General features: G+C 39.6%; 1 protein-coding gene across 1 annotated transcript in view; it reads right to left on the minus strand.

Annotated features, from left to right (window-relative positions):
• The window catches only part of LOC112985811 (small conductance calcium-activated potassium channel protein 2), a 300,767-nt gene that overhangs the window by 145,452 nt on the left and 139,397 nt on the right, over positions 1-15,918 (minus strand). Inside the window, exons 7-8 of the mRNA XM_064500467.1 lie at positions 11,176-11,265; positions 10,144-10,218 (exon numbers count right to left, since the gene is read on the minus strand). The gene's annotated coding sequence lies outside the window, so the exon portion shown is untranslated. The remainder of the gene's footprint in view (positions 1-10,143; positions 10,219-11,175; positions 11,266-15,918) is intronic.

A 15,918-nucleotide genomic window follows, 5' to 3' on the forward strand; every position in this document is an offset into this window, starting at 1 on the left:
CAGGTCCTGGGAAAGGACTGGCAGTAGCTACAACAGACCTGGGAGCAGCAGCCCCTTGCTGAGGAGCACCTGGTCCTCCTCCGCTCCACAAAGAGCCATCAGAGGCTGGGCAACACAAGGGGTTTCTGGCACTGGAGAAGTCCCTAGTGTTTCAGTCACAGCCCCCTGGAACCTTCTTGCTATCTGCTAACCTCAAAGCTCATCAGAAAACACTCCTGTGACACCTCTGCTGTGGGTGTCAAAGGGCAGGGAGAATCCCTTAAAACCAGGCAGCATGAGGAGCTGCAGGGTGTAGATGTGCACCCGTGCCAGGGGAATGGTGGGGTGAGCAGAAGGGGATGCTGCAAAAAGATGGGGGCACGTGCCAGGCAGCAGCTAGATTGCAGCTGGGATGGTCTGGAGGTGGTGGCATGCTTATCGACAAAAAATGGTACTCCAGTCCGGGTAGCCTTACCAGGGCAGCTGCTGGCAATGGCATAATGAGAGACTGTGACATAGCCAGTGACAGGATAAAACTGCCCATTAAGAATAACGTTTAGGATTAGAGAAGATTTTGAGAAAATACTGATGAATGTTATAAATCCAGGCAAGTAGCTATCAGAATGCAGAAAGAAATTTATTTCAGACAAAAATGATACAGGAAGAAGAAAGACCTATATATATTGCTGTGTCCTAAATTAACCTACCTGGGAAAACAATAAAGGACTATGGACCAATGAGTGAAAACATCTCTGTTCAGTGATAAACAGAAATGAAAACAAGTAGACAAAACATTCAACTAAACAAAGAAAGGTAGAATACTGAAAATATTATCGGGGTAGTCTGATATAAAGCAATTTAATGTAACTGTCCAAATTTAGCAAAACTTGTTTCAAAAGGACGCACAAAGAGACAGGAAAATACAGATAAGCCACAGACTGCAGGAAGCACAACTAGGCTTCTTCCACTTGGAGGCATGGCAGACATATAACTGAACAGACTGGAAGAAGCTGGAATTGTTTAATTAAAGAAGGAAAAAGGGTGTAAAAAGAGTGAATGGCTGGGAAAAGATGAAGTCAAGTATACACAGTGCATCTGAAAGCCAATTTCAAAACAGATAAAAAGAAACTTTTTCCTATAACTTAGCCAATCTTTGGAACAACAAGCCACAAGACAGCAAAAGTCAACACTTGGTAAGATTCAAAAAATCATTAAAATGTAGCTAATGAGAACACCTATAGGGGTTATTTATAAATAAAATGGAGCGAATTTGAAGTCCTATGTTTCAGGACAACAGGTTATTCCAGTAACTGTCTACTGTGTAATTTCTGACACTATTCCCTGAAACAGTCACAGTAGCTGGTATCAAAGACAGGACCAGATTGGATGAATTACTCACGTAATCCAGGATGGCAATTGCTCTGTTCATGTATTCTGTTGTGACTGTAATTTATGATCTACTGTTTGTTGCATGCTACTGTGGCGTGTCTCTGGAACTCACAACTCACAGCTAGTTTTTCCTATTGCCCCTTACTTTTATTAGTTTTGGTATCTTGAGGTACTTTGAAAAGAGACAACAGCTGATAAATGGTATTCTAAAACCAGTAGCCATAAACATGTAGTGATGTAGCAAAGCCAAATGTGTTGCAGCATTTCTGTCAACTGAATGTCTTCAAAGTTGAAAGGTACCAAAGCTGGCAATTAAAAAAAGAGAAAGGACTGCAAAGACACAACTGAAAAAATACTCAATATACAGGTCATAGATTGTGACAGCAGATGAGTGGGAAAGATGCTTTCTGGTCCCAGAAAACTTAAAACAATCTCTATTCTGATTTAGCAAGATGTTAATGTTGTTTGGAAAACAAAAGAAGAAAGCCCAAAGCAAACAAGCAAACAAGAACAATAACAACAATAGAAAGTAAATGAGATCAGAATAGCTAATTGCTAGTTAGTTACAACACTTACCCATGTTGTTGCTTTATGTTCATTCAACTCAGGGCACTGTCATCCACACAGCTCCTAAAGAAGCACTTTCTCTGCTAGAGTTCTTCGGGGTCAGGCCTCTCTTGATATTGCCTGTTGAAGCAGTTCCTCTCTGTAAGTTCTGTAAGTAAATATGTTTGCACAGTAGCTCAAGTTGGGAAGTCCTCAATATCCCAGATATATGCATGAACTAGGGTTAGAGAGAAGGCTGGTCTCAGATGCTCTCTTTCAAATTCAAAAATGCATGGAAGAAGCAGGAAGTTCTATGTCCCCAACCGTGGGCATAAAACATGAATGTATGCCTTCATATCCTATGACTAATATCAAGTGTGGCTATCATTTATTCAATTTGCTTCTAGCCAGTACCTTGTGAAAAGGAGCTACAGTCCCAGTTTACCTATCACAACACTTTCTGTTGTGTCTTATCAGACAGCCATGGGCTGGGATAGGGTAACCTCCTGAGGTCCCCTCTGTTGCTTTGTTCCAAGATTATCACCGCATCAGTTTTTACAGACGCTTGTTCATCTTTTCTGAGAGGTTCTTGAAAACAGAGGCTCCCTGGCCAACCTAGGCAATCTGTTCTGGTGCTCCCCTATTTTGCCAGTAGACAATTTTTCTTACCACCTAATCTGAATCCTCCTTGACACAAATTTTAGCCCATTACATCTCATCTCAGCACAGAGAACAGATTAGCATCCCTGCTTTTGCAGCACTCTATACATACTGAAAGAATGTGTGTGTCCTCTCAGCTCCTGCAGTTCATCTAGCTGCTCCTCAGAGCTCATGTTTGCTGGACAGGAGATCATTCTCACTGCTCTCTTCCAGTCTGGATCTCCTCCTCCTGTGTCTCCTCCAAACCATCAACACCTTTTTTGAAGTATGCTACCTAAAACAGGACACAGTAGCAACAGGGATGCCTTTCCAGTGCTCCATGGTACCAGACTTATTGTGCCTACTAGCACAGTTTCTCCATCACCTTACGAGGCCTATGGGGCAGAACGGTGCTTCACGGTTTGTGTTCCAGCAAGGACTTTTTCCTAGACTAACCCCCCTGCACTGCAGCTAAGAAGGCAAATTCAAAGAGGGAAAATCTGTGGCCAGATCCTGACCTCTGAACTTCACTAGCAGAAAATAAAAAGTATGAGAAGGAAGCAGTGACTGAGGTAACTTTCTCTGAAAGCAATTGTCAGGAAACATGAAGAGCGTGTGAAGAGATGGAAGAGAGCAGGAGTCTTAAACATCCTGACTGCTGCACAGACTCCCAGGCACTCCCGCAAGCACAGCACTGACCCAGAACACCTCTCAGCACGACACAGCCATGCTCCGGCCCTGCCCTTCCAAGGTGCCGCTACCACGAGGCACACTGCCAAGAAAGCCATCAACCTGGCAGGATTTTTTCATGTTCATTTAACAACTATATTCTGGGCCACCTGCACTGTCTGCTGTCCAGAGGCTAATTGAGAAAAGAAGGGTGGACAGACAGAAGCACAAGTCCCAGGATATCACGTGGAGGCAATCTGTGGCATCAGATGGAAATCTCCACTATGTTCACCAGCTGTTGAACCAACACCTATCTTCAAGACAGAAAGCAGTGCAAGAAAAGCGTCTGTGAATAACATCCGATGTTTTTCACCTGATATGAGCCTCTGCTCATACCTTGAAGCCAAGAAAGAAATCTGAAAATAAACACTTCTTATCCGTACCTCCTCTCTACTTTCTTCTCAGTAGGAGGATAAGAAACACAAAGAATGAATTATTAATGAGGGTGTAAGGCATTACATTAATACACTTTTTCAACTGATGAAATACTCCCATATGGCTTTAGTTACATGCCACAGAAGTGATCATTAATAAGGCACCTGAACACGGCAATAGCAACACCCAGGAAAAACACCTGGATGGCACCAGCCATTTCACCCAGCAGCAGCCATCCTCCCTCCATCACCACTTCCCAGTTCCACCCCTTTGCTGACTGTCAGCATTACAACTTAGGTTTCACTGAATCATTAGCACCTTCAAACAGCACTTTTTGTGGTTTGCATGACACAGTCACTGCCAGTCCAGCAAAGGATCTATGCATGCAATCAATCTAAACCATTACTGAAGACAACTGCTTACTTAAACACTTAGATGGACTGAGCTCTAACTTTTCTGCACCATTCAGAAAGTTAAGGACATGCCCATTAAGATCCCACCACAAATTTGGGATAACCAGATACTACTTGTGACCAACCAAATGTCAGCCAGGAATGTAACAGGTTTCTTTATAATCTATATTAGAGGCTTATAATTTCTGTTGGAGGCTAAGACTAAGCAGGGACAGCTCAGTCTTGATTCCACTATGATTTTTTCACTTCTCATAATAGTTTAATTTACTCCTTCAGCTTCATGAGGAATTTTTTTCTTCTTCCACAACTCTTAATAAGAGGCTTCTCTTCTGGATTGATGTGTCTAACTTTTAACCTCTTCTGACTGGCTGGGAAGGTGTAAATTTGCACTTGTGAAAGAAAAGGGAGAGTAAAAAAAACTACGATCTGTATAGCCACGCAGAGATCTTTTCTCCTCCCCATCACTCTCTAACAGTGCCCCAGCCTACCAGATTGTGTTCTGCAAGTGTTTGTATTGCCAAATATCTGACCTAAAAATAATAATTTAAAATGTGCTTTGTATTTAAAAAATAAAATTATTCCTGCACTGATCCACTCTGCGTTGTTCATTGCTTTTTTTGCTCCACATAATCCTACTTTTGCTGAGTCAGAAGTCGAAAACAAAATACAGGTGAGGTTCATACTCCAAGGAAAGGAAAAGGAAATAGTCTTTGAATAGGGAATAAAAACTGAAAAAAAGGAGGTAATTCTACTACAGTCCATTTGCAAAATGTGCAATTCCTTACAACCAATGTTCCTTACAACATCGTTACTTAGAAGATACAGTTCTTGTCCCACTGAGCAGTTATTTCCCTGGAGGACACACAAGAACACATTCCCATGCCCACCCTCTGACCCTGTGGAGTATTATTACAGAGCTTATAAAGACACAGAGAGAGTCTAAATCACTTGATGCAATGCTATTCCTAATCTGACTGTGATTCTTCACGGATTTCAGTAGAAAAACAGCAGCGAAGGACAGAATAATAATAAATAGATTTTCAATATCTCAAGATCATCCTATAAAATAACTAGTGTAATCTGAAAATCCCCTTCCTTTAGGTCAATAGCAACATATATTGTAACAAACAAAGTTCAATCCTAAATCAAAAGATTACAGATCTAAATTAATGAAACGTATTTAAAGTGAAAGGTGTGCTTCAGTGCTCAGTATGGAATGTGTACATTTTATATTGAGCTGTGATGAGTTTTAAAACCATAAATATCCAGACTCATCTTAAAGTAAGTCATCACTTCTCATATTCCCTTCTTGCAACCATATCTAAAATAGATTGCAGATCTTCTAAGTATTTCAAATAGCCTCATCAACACAGCATCAGTCCTTTCAGAATAGGTCAGGGCACCTATGTGTTTTGTTGCTCAGTCTATACATGCGATTTCCCTTATTCTCACCAGACCGGATAAGCTGATCAGTAGAACTTTAATCCACACACAATATTTGCTTGTTCTATTTCCATTTCCACAGGGATGGGGTTGTACATTAGAAAAATTTGCCAAGTACAAAACTGTTCTAAAACAGAGAAATATAGATCCCTTATCAACTTAAAGCATGCATAATAATTACAAATTTCAAAATGGATAGAGAGCTTAGAAATGAATTTTAAATTACTTTTGATAACAAGAGCACTTTACTTATTAAAGATTATAAGCAGTTTTATTAGTATTGTATAATTTGCTTGAAGGCCAGAAAACAATCTGCATTTGAGATCACTCGGGGGCTGCCAAAAAATTACTCTCTCTCTAAATTAAAGATATATTCAGACAATTAAACACTTCTTGTCATTGTGCATCACTACAGTCCCAACCTAAAATCGGACAGCCATTTTATTCACAGATAGCTCTAATAGCTAATGTTATCCAATGAACAGGCAAAAAATATTCTAGATTTATTTGCCAGTCATTCCAGTGCGGCTATCTGTAGATGCAAATCACAACCCCAGGACAAATCTCTTCTCCTCTTAGGTAACTCTCACACAGTCCTCCTGAAAAAGGTGGGAGTCAGACATAAGGGTTTTGGAGGGGCTGCAGAACTACGTAGAGCAAAGCCAGCCACAAGGAGACTACGTTGAAGGGGAAGGAGCAAAGATGGGTTGCAAGGATCAGCCTTAGCCCTGCCATACCACCCTGCTGAGGACACACAGGGAAACACACACGTTCTGCAGCAAAGACCTCGTTGTCACAATGGCTCAGGATTTTGGCTGGGTTTCTCAATTTGTTTTTTAGATGTAAAGTGGAAAATAATTTTGCACCCAAATCCAGAACCACTGAAAATTGAGGAAAAACTCAAAGTTTACTGGAGTTTGTGTCTCTACAGTCTGCACGATTTTGTTCGCATGATTCTCACCTAACATTAGCATTCCAAAGTTTAGAAGAATGCAGAAAAGCCAACATTGCATTGTGGTCAAGTGAAACTTTATCCATGTGATCTGGTTGACAAACCCAGATATGGAAACATCTTCCTTCCATCACATTTTCAAAGCAGTATGTGTGTACGTACATAACATTCGAGTTGGAAAAATAAAGAGGTGTACAAGAAAAGACTTTATGAAGGGGCCTTATGAGCCTTAGTATCTGTGCAAAGCAGATTTGGAGAAGACTCTGGCACGCATTTTAATAACGATCAGAAAAAGAACATTTCTAGTAAGTGTGGCCAACACCATGCATGCATGTATGAACATGCAGCACCCTTTTACTCCCTGTGGCCCCACCAGTAGATTTTCCCTACCAAAAGCATACACTGTGCAGTACTGATGGTGCACCAGGCCGCCCTTCTCCCGGCATCTGCACCAGTTTATGCAGTTCTCCTGCCTGTAAGCAGATGTTGTCATCAAGAGTTATATCAAAGACCCTTTTGAGTTTAATATTTGCAAGCCATTCCCTTTTTTGTTTTGTTAGCATTTTCTCTCGTACATATTAATTACTGCAGACCTCTGCCAACGTGTTAATACCCAATCACAGTCTCTTTCAAAGGGAAATGTCAAAGATTAATTCAAATGAAGGATGACATTTCAGTCTGCTATTCCCTGAATAATGGTTCTTCTGTACCCTCTAGAATCTTCAGTGGCAGAGAAATACAATATTTAAAGAAAAAGCCCAAACACACACACACACACACACACACACACAAAGTTCACTGTAGTTTGTTATACAGGAATAAGTCTCCAAATCACCTTTCTAGACTCAAAACAAACTACGTGACAAAAACATTAGAAATAAAACTAAAATCTTTCAAAATCTGCATGCTTCATTTGCCAAGTGCTTTTGAGAACTGCCAGAAAAACAATAAAACATATTCCCTTCTTCTGCCCCTTGGCTGCCCCTGACTGCACGCTTGGGCAGCACGTATGAACCAGCCCTTGCTTCTCCTAGACCCTGTTCCCTGCTTTGGGCTAATTCGCCCCGGCGGGCAGCACCTACCCACGCATGGGCAAGCAGCGAGGGCAGCTGAGCTGGGAGCTGGGCACTCGGCAGGCAGCCACCCCACCGCCCCCCAACAAGGACAGCAGAGCAGGGCCGGGGACAGTGGCTGGGGATGGCCGAGGGTGCTGCAGCCACCGCACCAGCCCCAGCACCAAGGTGAGTCCGGGTCAGGATCTGGGTCGAGGAGGTGCGGGACCAGGCAGAGGTGTCCCTGCAACACAGCTCAGGCCAAAGCCGAGGGCAAGAGCCCAGCTCAAAAACAGGTCCCACGGCAAAGGGGGGTGCAATCCCCGGCCAGGGCTTCTCATGGCTCCCCAACACCCCGCCACATGGCCGCCTGGCCCAAGCCGGCCCCCTGCCCAGGCAGCCGAACGCCCGGGAATGGGACAGGAGATTGCTGATGCCCTCAGGGCCCTGACACCATGGCCATGGATACCCAGGAAGAAGAAGGTGCTAGAACTACTTTTGAAAGGTATATTGAAGAAAACCACAAAAATTAAGCTGATTATTCGCAGGCTTGAATTCATACGTAGCAACTGCATTTTCCGTGAAAACATTCTAGTGACCTGCACATTGAAAAGCACCAGTCCAGGGAGAATTTTGGACTGAGTCCTCTGCTCTTTCTTTTGGTCTTCTCAATGCACATGCTGTACCTCTACAGGCTCTTTTAAGGTTTCTCTGAATTCACAAAACAAACATTGGAAGTGCTGGATAAGTTAGATCTACAACAATTTAAATACTCTTAACAGAAATGTCCTGGAGATTCACTCAAGTGAGACACTGATTCTCCTCAGCTTCTCTTCTCTTGAGAGTCTTGGTGTTACTAATACTGTCTTTGTGGGGAAACACAATGGCTGATTCAAAGATTTACGATTTATGAAAATACATGTAATTGTGGTTAGAATGGACAAAGACAACAATATGGTGAGAAAAAGGGCCTGAAACTTTAATGTTTTTACACTGTCAATGACTTTTAGACTGGTACAATTTGCATAGTGATGATCTAAAGCACCCCTGAGAGTCTGCAACACTAGAGAATTTGTCTGCATAGGAAAAATGAATGGCATGGCCATTCTGGAGTAACTAGTGAGATGCTGATATTCACATATAATGCCTTTACGTGAGCTCTGTGCTCTGAAAATCAAAAAACACTTAGTCAGGAACTAGCATCCGTGTTTGGAACCATGCAGGATATCAAAGTTATTTAACATATCAATCAGTTTCCTGGTGTAAACAAATCCCCATAGAATTTAACTGAGTGCAACCTGGACATCACTTCTCAGTTTGACTTTAAAAACACAGCCAGTATTACTACTCCGTATGTTTTCTTAACATTTGTGACCTTGGTTTGACATCTTAATAACAGACAACATTAGCAGTGATATTTAGGTTCCTTAGTTCTCAGTGGGACCCAGAACTAGTCCCACTAGCCTTTTATTAGCAAGCTGAAAGACAGATAACGACTATCGAAATTTGAAACACAGAGAAGTTCTCGCCTTCTATGCTTTCAGCATTCTGGAAATATAAATGAAGCAGCTTTTCAGTAATTTCTCCAGAACCTTCATGAAATATTGCATTATATATACATACAATTGAGTAGAGGATAGCAGAATATGAATCACATTACAAAATTTAATAAAGAATCACATTGTTCTTCCAATGAGAGCTCAGAAAGCCCCTAAAATATATATATTTATACCCATCAAGCATCACATATGTCCTATTTAAGACCTTGAGATTTATATAAAATGGACCATTAATGACCGCCATTCATTCTTTTTTAAGCAATTTGCTTGGCACTCTTCAAGAAGGTTGATAATATGCAATAGACATCATTCCCTTATCTATGTTTTCTTGAGAGTATATAGTCCCTACCTTCCGTTTAAATGACAGATATTTGAAATAATAGTATTTTGTTGATTAGAATTTGTATTTGTTTTCTACTACCATAGACTTTCTTTGTTCAGAAGATTTTAATAACTTTTTCTGCTAAATTATGTTATTTTGGTGGCTGTCCAATGTTAAAAGCTTTGAAATATGAGCAGGAGAGTAAAATCTCAGCGAGCAGAAAAAGAATAGCAGTGAAGTGGTGGTACCTTAACTATGACTGAAGGCAATTATTGAAGGCCATTTGGCTGTGGTATTCCATCCGGAGATGTATTATACTATATTATCTGCACAATCAATCATATTTATTCATCCATCTTCTGGCATGGTTACAAGCCAAGCATCCAATATTGCAAACACTTAAACACATATACCAATGTATTGACATGACATTTTATGTTAATAGGATTACATTAAAAAAATCCATCATCTCCATGAAATGAAAGAGCAGGTTGTAAACGCGCTTTTCACCTTATGCCACAAACCGCAACAGTGATGCCAAGCATGAGGTTTCACTCACTGCCCTTTCTGTGGCTGAGTAACACTACCCCTAGCACGGTCCCCTGGGAGGGAGAGCGCTCTTCTCCAGCCGCCTGGCCCCACAGCCCAGCAGGCAGGCAAGTGGCAGAGGTGGGACCGCGGCACCTATCATACTACCACAAACAGCATTGCAACCTAGAGCCCCACAATACGGTCAGAGAATTACCTCTTTCCCACAGCTCCCGAAGAACAACTCCAACGATTAGCAGTCAGTCCGGAGGAGCCAGGCAAATGCTGTCTCCTGTACAAGGTGACAAGAGATGTCTCTTGTAGCTGGAACACAGCGACAGCAGAGCTGCACACCAGAGGCATTTTTGTGCACACTGCATATCCTCAGGCAGCTTTGGGACAGACAAGTCCAGGCTCTTGCCCATGGCCAAGGTACGGAGAATTAGACATTGGCACAAGTGCACCACTACTACCCGAAGCCTCACTTAGGTTTTTCATGTATTATCCCCACTATTTAATCCACAAACAGTATCTGGGCATAGGATCTTAAATTTACTTTGTCCTGCTGCTGGAGCACTATTTCTTAATATAGGCTTTCACTCTGACCAGTATTCATTGCCCACCTCTCTTCCCTCACGATAATATCATTCTTTGCTCTTTTATGCTCCATCTCTGCACATCTCCCTCAAGGAGTTTTGCAGCTGCAGCATATCAATAACCTTATAGAAGCTGCTGCATGACTGATTCACATCTATTGCTGCAAATCAAGGATGAGGAACTGAACTGGCTGATAAAAGTAATTGCAATTTTCCATTCCTGCTTCACAAGCAAGCCAACCAAATGGGTCATTCTCCAAAAAAGCTGTTCAAATTAACTAGTGATTTCTAAAATAGAAATAAATAGGAATGCACTGAACTGCTTAAAACAAAAATATAACAGAAGAAACTCTGTAGCTCATCACTGTCTGCACAGTTGAACATTTGAGCTTACTACTTTCATTGCTGAAATAAATGAATGTCTAATTCATAATAAAAACAATGGGCCAAATCTTATGTCCTTGACGTCAATAATATTTTGCCTGCATAAACAGTCCTGAATGCCCTGAACCCAAGCTGCAGCATCAGTATTTGTCCTGTGCTATTCAAATTTAAGTAATAATGAATTCAGTGGGTAGTGAAGAACTCTGATCAGAAAATCCTGACCTAATTAGTAAGACATCAAACGACCCTTTAAAAGAGATTGTTTATACCTTCTGTTTTCATTTGCCTTGTTCCAGACTATCAAAAAACCCTCTCTTCTTCCTTCTCTTTTTTCACTTGTAAGTCCTTTGAATCTTGACCTGTAAAAAGAAATAGCAAAGGCTGAAGATGTTGTAAATTAATGTACCATCTGATAGGTCACATCGTTTCTTAAGTACCTTACTGACAGATTAATAGGTTCTCTGTAAGAACCCAGTAAGCTGCACATTAGTTACTATGTTATATTTTCATAACAGAACATTCTTAATCATAAAAAATAATCATATACATCTGTGGTGCCTATCACCCATATGAGCTCCAAACTCTGTCTCAGATTATAAATTCAGAAAATTGTTCATTCACTGCTGCTATCCAATCTTGACTGGATAGGAACAAAAAGCAACACTTAAAGGGCATCCATTTTTAGAAAATCTAAGGAAGAATAAGTTTTGCAACTTCTCATGAATTATGTATTGTAGAAGATACTTGTATACACATTGCTGTGCATGAACTCCTGGGGATGTTTTTTGAAGAATTTAAACTTTAATAAAAAATAAGGGTTGCTGCTAAAGGAAATGATAAGGTCATTTTTATAACCAAACCACGAATATTCAGTTCTATCCTATCCTATCCACTGCATATAATTTCTATGGAGTTTAACCCTGTATTTAAAGGACATCTGTGAAGTTAACTCAAGAAGTACTGTGCATCCTCTCCTTAACTCTCTTAAACATTTTGATTGAAAAACTCTCCTTGTACATAGGTCTAATGCAACTTGGACTGCTGAAGGGTATTTGTGTTTTCTTCTCCAATTCTCACTATCTTATGGTTTCATACTCCTTAGCTTTGTATTGAAAAGAAACACTCTAGACAACTGCTAATTTTGAAAGTCTGCGATACTTTTATATGCAAAAGCCTATAGATAACACAATAGCATGCCTTTGGGCCTTGTAATTTTAAGCATATAAGTTTTAAATGAGATAATCATGTACCTACAGAACATCCTTGCATCCTTCACTCAATAGAGGCTCTGGGATCTAAATATTTAAAGGTATTTAAGAGTGTATAGACACTCTGGTTCTCCCAGAATAATGTCTGAGTTGCCCTGTCCTCTACATATATATTTATGTGTATCTCAGTTCTGTAATGACATTACTTCTGCTGTCCTGCTTAATGAAACAGTAAAAATTAGTAAGAATTCTGAGACAATAGAAACATAAATTGCAATATTTCTGAAAAGTTGCCAATGTGAATGATTAACAAGACTGAGGATTTTATATGCATTCCACTAAGTTTTCATCTCTGTCTGAGGAATATAAGAGATTTAAAACACAACATCATGAGAATACTCTTATTTTGTAGTACTGGGGCACAAACTTTCTTGTAAATAATAATAATAATAGTAATAACTTTCCCCTGGATTTCATCCAGTATTTTCACTTCTGAATTTTGCTCTGAACTTGAGCTACTATTGAAGTAGCTCAGAAAAGTCAAAATAATCAAATCTCAGATCTCTCCTTCTCTTGAACTGTAGAAATTCAAATTATTAATTTCTTATATTTGATGCAAGACCACAGGTCAGTCCGACATAGCATAAAAAAGAACTGCACTGCATTTCTACAAGTTCCTAGGAAACCTGTGACAAACCTGATATCATCTTAGACTTTGTAGAGAAATCTAAAATTAGATTTTTCATGAATTAAATTCATTTTTCACAAAATTTCATGAATTGAATTCATTCTGTGGCCCAGTACATGGCTCACTGTAAGCCAGTATCAGACCAGTACAAAATTATTTGTGTGTCCAGATTTCAGTGGTGCATATTCTGAGCGCTACGCCCATTTGGGAAATATTGGTATATACTAAGTGGAATTTGACATGAAAATTTGCTACATTAAAGACACCCACATGAACGCACAAAAATTGTTCGCAAACAGACCAAGCATAGAAGATTTAACTAATTACAATGAAAACATCAGCAAAGTAGCAAGCCTGCTTCCTCCACTACTTCCTGTCCAAGTGGCAGTGTTAACAAAGCTGTGGAAGGTCTTGGTGAGCAAAAAAACCCCTGACCCAACTGCAGTTTGTACTTTGCTTTGTGAAAATGAAAAAAGTATTTCCCAATTTGTAAAATATATCTAGTTTGCAGCAATAGCTCTCCTCTGTTTAGCCTTCTGTTATAAAAATTATGGATTTTTTTTACACTTTTGTTCTCATGTTTTGCTTCCATTAAAATATATTCTAAAATGAAATAATTTTTAACTTTCAAAATATAATCAAGCATGCCTTTTTTGTACTGTGTGATATTTTATGACGTGACAGGAATAAAGAGCATTATTTATAAACCACTCATTTACATTGTTTTTATAAACATGCAGAAAAAGAGATTAATGGAGCAGTTTCATCAGTTAGGTTTATAAGGTGCTTACTGAGCCTTTTTCTCCTAATGCATCACTTCTTAGCACCACGTCAAATGATGTTAGTCTAATTTCAGTTTATCAGTTCAGTTTCTTGCTGGCATTACCATAAGAAAAATCTGCAATTTTGATAGCTGCGCTTTTGTCTTTTAGATGCTATAGATAAACTATGCATTTACCACAGTAAGATTTTGACTACTGGTCTCGTGCTTACCTTCTCTTAGTTATCCCAGAGGAAGCACCCATGAGCACTGACCCTTATCCTAGAGTTTCTGTTGTGAGGTAACCTCTAACTGCTGCTTCTAGCTGGTAGGAGGCATACAGGTTATCTTTGAAATGCAAACATGCTTTGCAAAGCAACTATTCAAATTTTGGGCTTCTATGCCTGGAGCAAAGACGACAAATCTCTTCAGGCAATAATTTTGTCTGACTGCCAATGCTGTGAGCATAGGTCCATTTTTGATAACAGAAATAAAATTTCTAATTCACTTCAATGACATATGAAATCTCTTTTTCAGAAAAATATTCCAAGAAAATAAAGGTGACATTTGTATACAGGAAAGTGCAATTGCATGAGTATTTGTGCTGACATCATGAAAGATTTGGCAAAGTTAGGCATTATGCACATAGGAACTTCAGGCAATATTTTGCATTCACGCAACGGAGCAAATTCTTAGTAGTGTGTGCATGAAATAATAATAAATATTAACAGTGATCCCAAAGGCCTGCAATTTTTCATTAACATATTATATAATATAGAGAATGCTATCCTCAGAACAGTATCAATGGACAGAAAACACAAAAGAGATATTACTGAGAAATGTAATCAAGGAGACAGAGGACGTCAGAAATGACAACAGCCACAAACTTTTCGTAAACCTTGGGTGAGAAAGGGAAGTAGCAAGAAGGTAACCAGGGCAGTCTGCAAAACGCCCGGCACATGCCAATGGGCATCAACATCACATTAACGACATTGTCTTAAGACAAGACTCCCAGTCATTCATTTGTTCACAAGTAGATCGTTTCAAACTAAGCCCACACATGAAACATGGGTCTTGGTTTATCCACTCAATATTTATTAGGATTTCACTGGCACTATTTATATGAAGAAGTATTATTAAACACAGGTGGAGGACGACTACTCTGACCGCTGGTAGTCTCCTCGTGAGCAGAGCCAGAAAAATAGAATCCAATATTCACGTGCATTTGTCAACACACTATACACAATAGCCAAGCTCAGTTCTGCTATGACAGAGACTAGCTCAACTTTACTACCTTCAGAAATCCTTATTCTTTTGAATAACTTTATTACATATTAGTAGGCAAGAGAGAGAATCAAACCTGCAATTTGTGGAACTATTTTTCAAGAAATTTCTTATACAAGCTCTTTAATTAGGTCAAGTTTTTCTTATATAGTCAAAGAAAAATCATAAAGAAACCATCATTTGATGAGAACACATACAGACAATATACATGATCAAATCTGCTTAACAGATAGCTTCAGTTGGGCAGTGTGACTTTTTCTCCTACCATCTGTAGACAAGCTGGTCATTGCTTCTTGAAAATTACTGGGCCTTTGCATGGAATGATGGGACAGGGTCCTGTAGGTCTGTTTAAAGAAGTCAGTTAAATTACCAGAAAGTTATAAGGTAGCAGGAACATATATTGAACTTGAGAATTTATCAGTACTAGTAATAGAAGCTACACTGCTGTAAATTATTCTTTTCATGCACACACATTACTTCAAGACAGAGAATTCAGGTGCCTGGAGGAGCTGATGACTGTCACTAGTTGAACATTCCTCCCAAAGAAAATTACCTTCATTTTTATTTCAGGCTTCATACTTTTTGTCCATTGCCCTGATCAGAATTTGGACACTGAACCTAGCAGGACAGTCATTGCATATTTTCCCAGGAGAAAGGATGCGTGTAACATTACAATTAAGTATGAACTCCAATGTCATTTAAAGACCATCTTTCTGGACTACCTGAGGAAAGACCTTCTTTCCATAATCCAGCTGAAACAGGGGGATAGTTTCTTGTTATTAGTCCTTTTTGACCCTAATCTTTTTTCTTCTTGAAAGTTAGTGTGCATTTAAGTTAAAAAAAAAAAAAAAAACAGCTTTCTCTACTACCTCCTACTGTAAAGTGATCTTTCTGTAGCAATATACAAAACTGGTGAAAAGCAAAGCAACCGTACAACTAATTCCTGCATGCAGAAGGTCTATTTTTCTTGCTCTGCTAAATGAAGAACACTTGATTGCTGGCCGTACACCAATCCTTCATCTCATTTTATTTTCAGTTTTACACTGTAGCAGCAACAAAGCATTTTTCTCAC

This window comes from Dromaius novaehollandiae, chromosome W, assembly GCF_036370855.1.
Source record: "Dromaius novaehollandiae isolate bDroNov1 chromosome W, bDroNov1.hap1, whole genome shotgun sequence".
Taxonomy (NCBI): Eukaryota; Metazoa; Chordata; class Aves; order Casuariiformes; family Dromaiidae; genus Dromaius; species Dromaius novaehollandiae.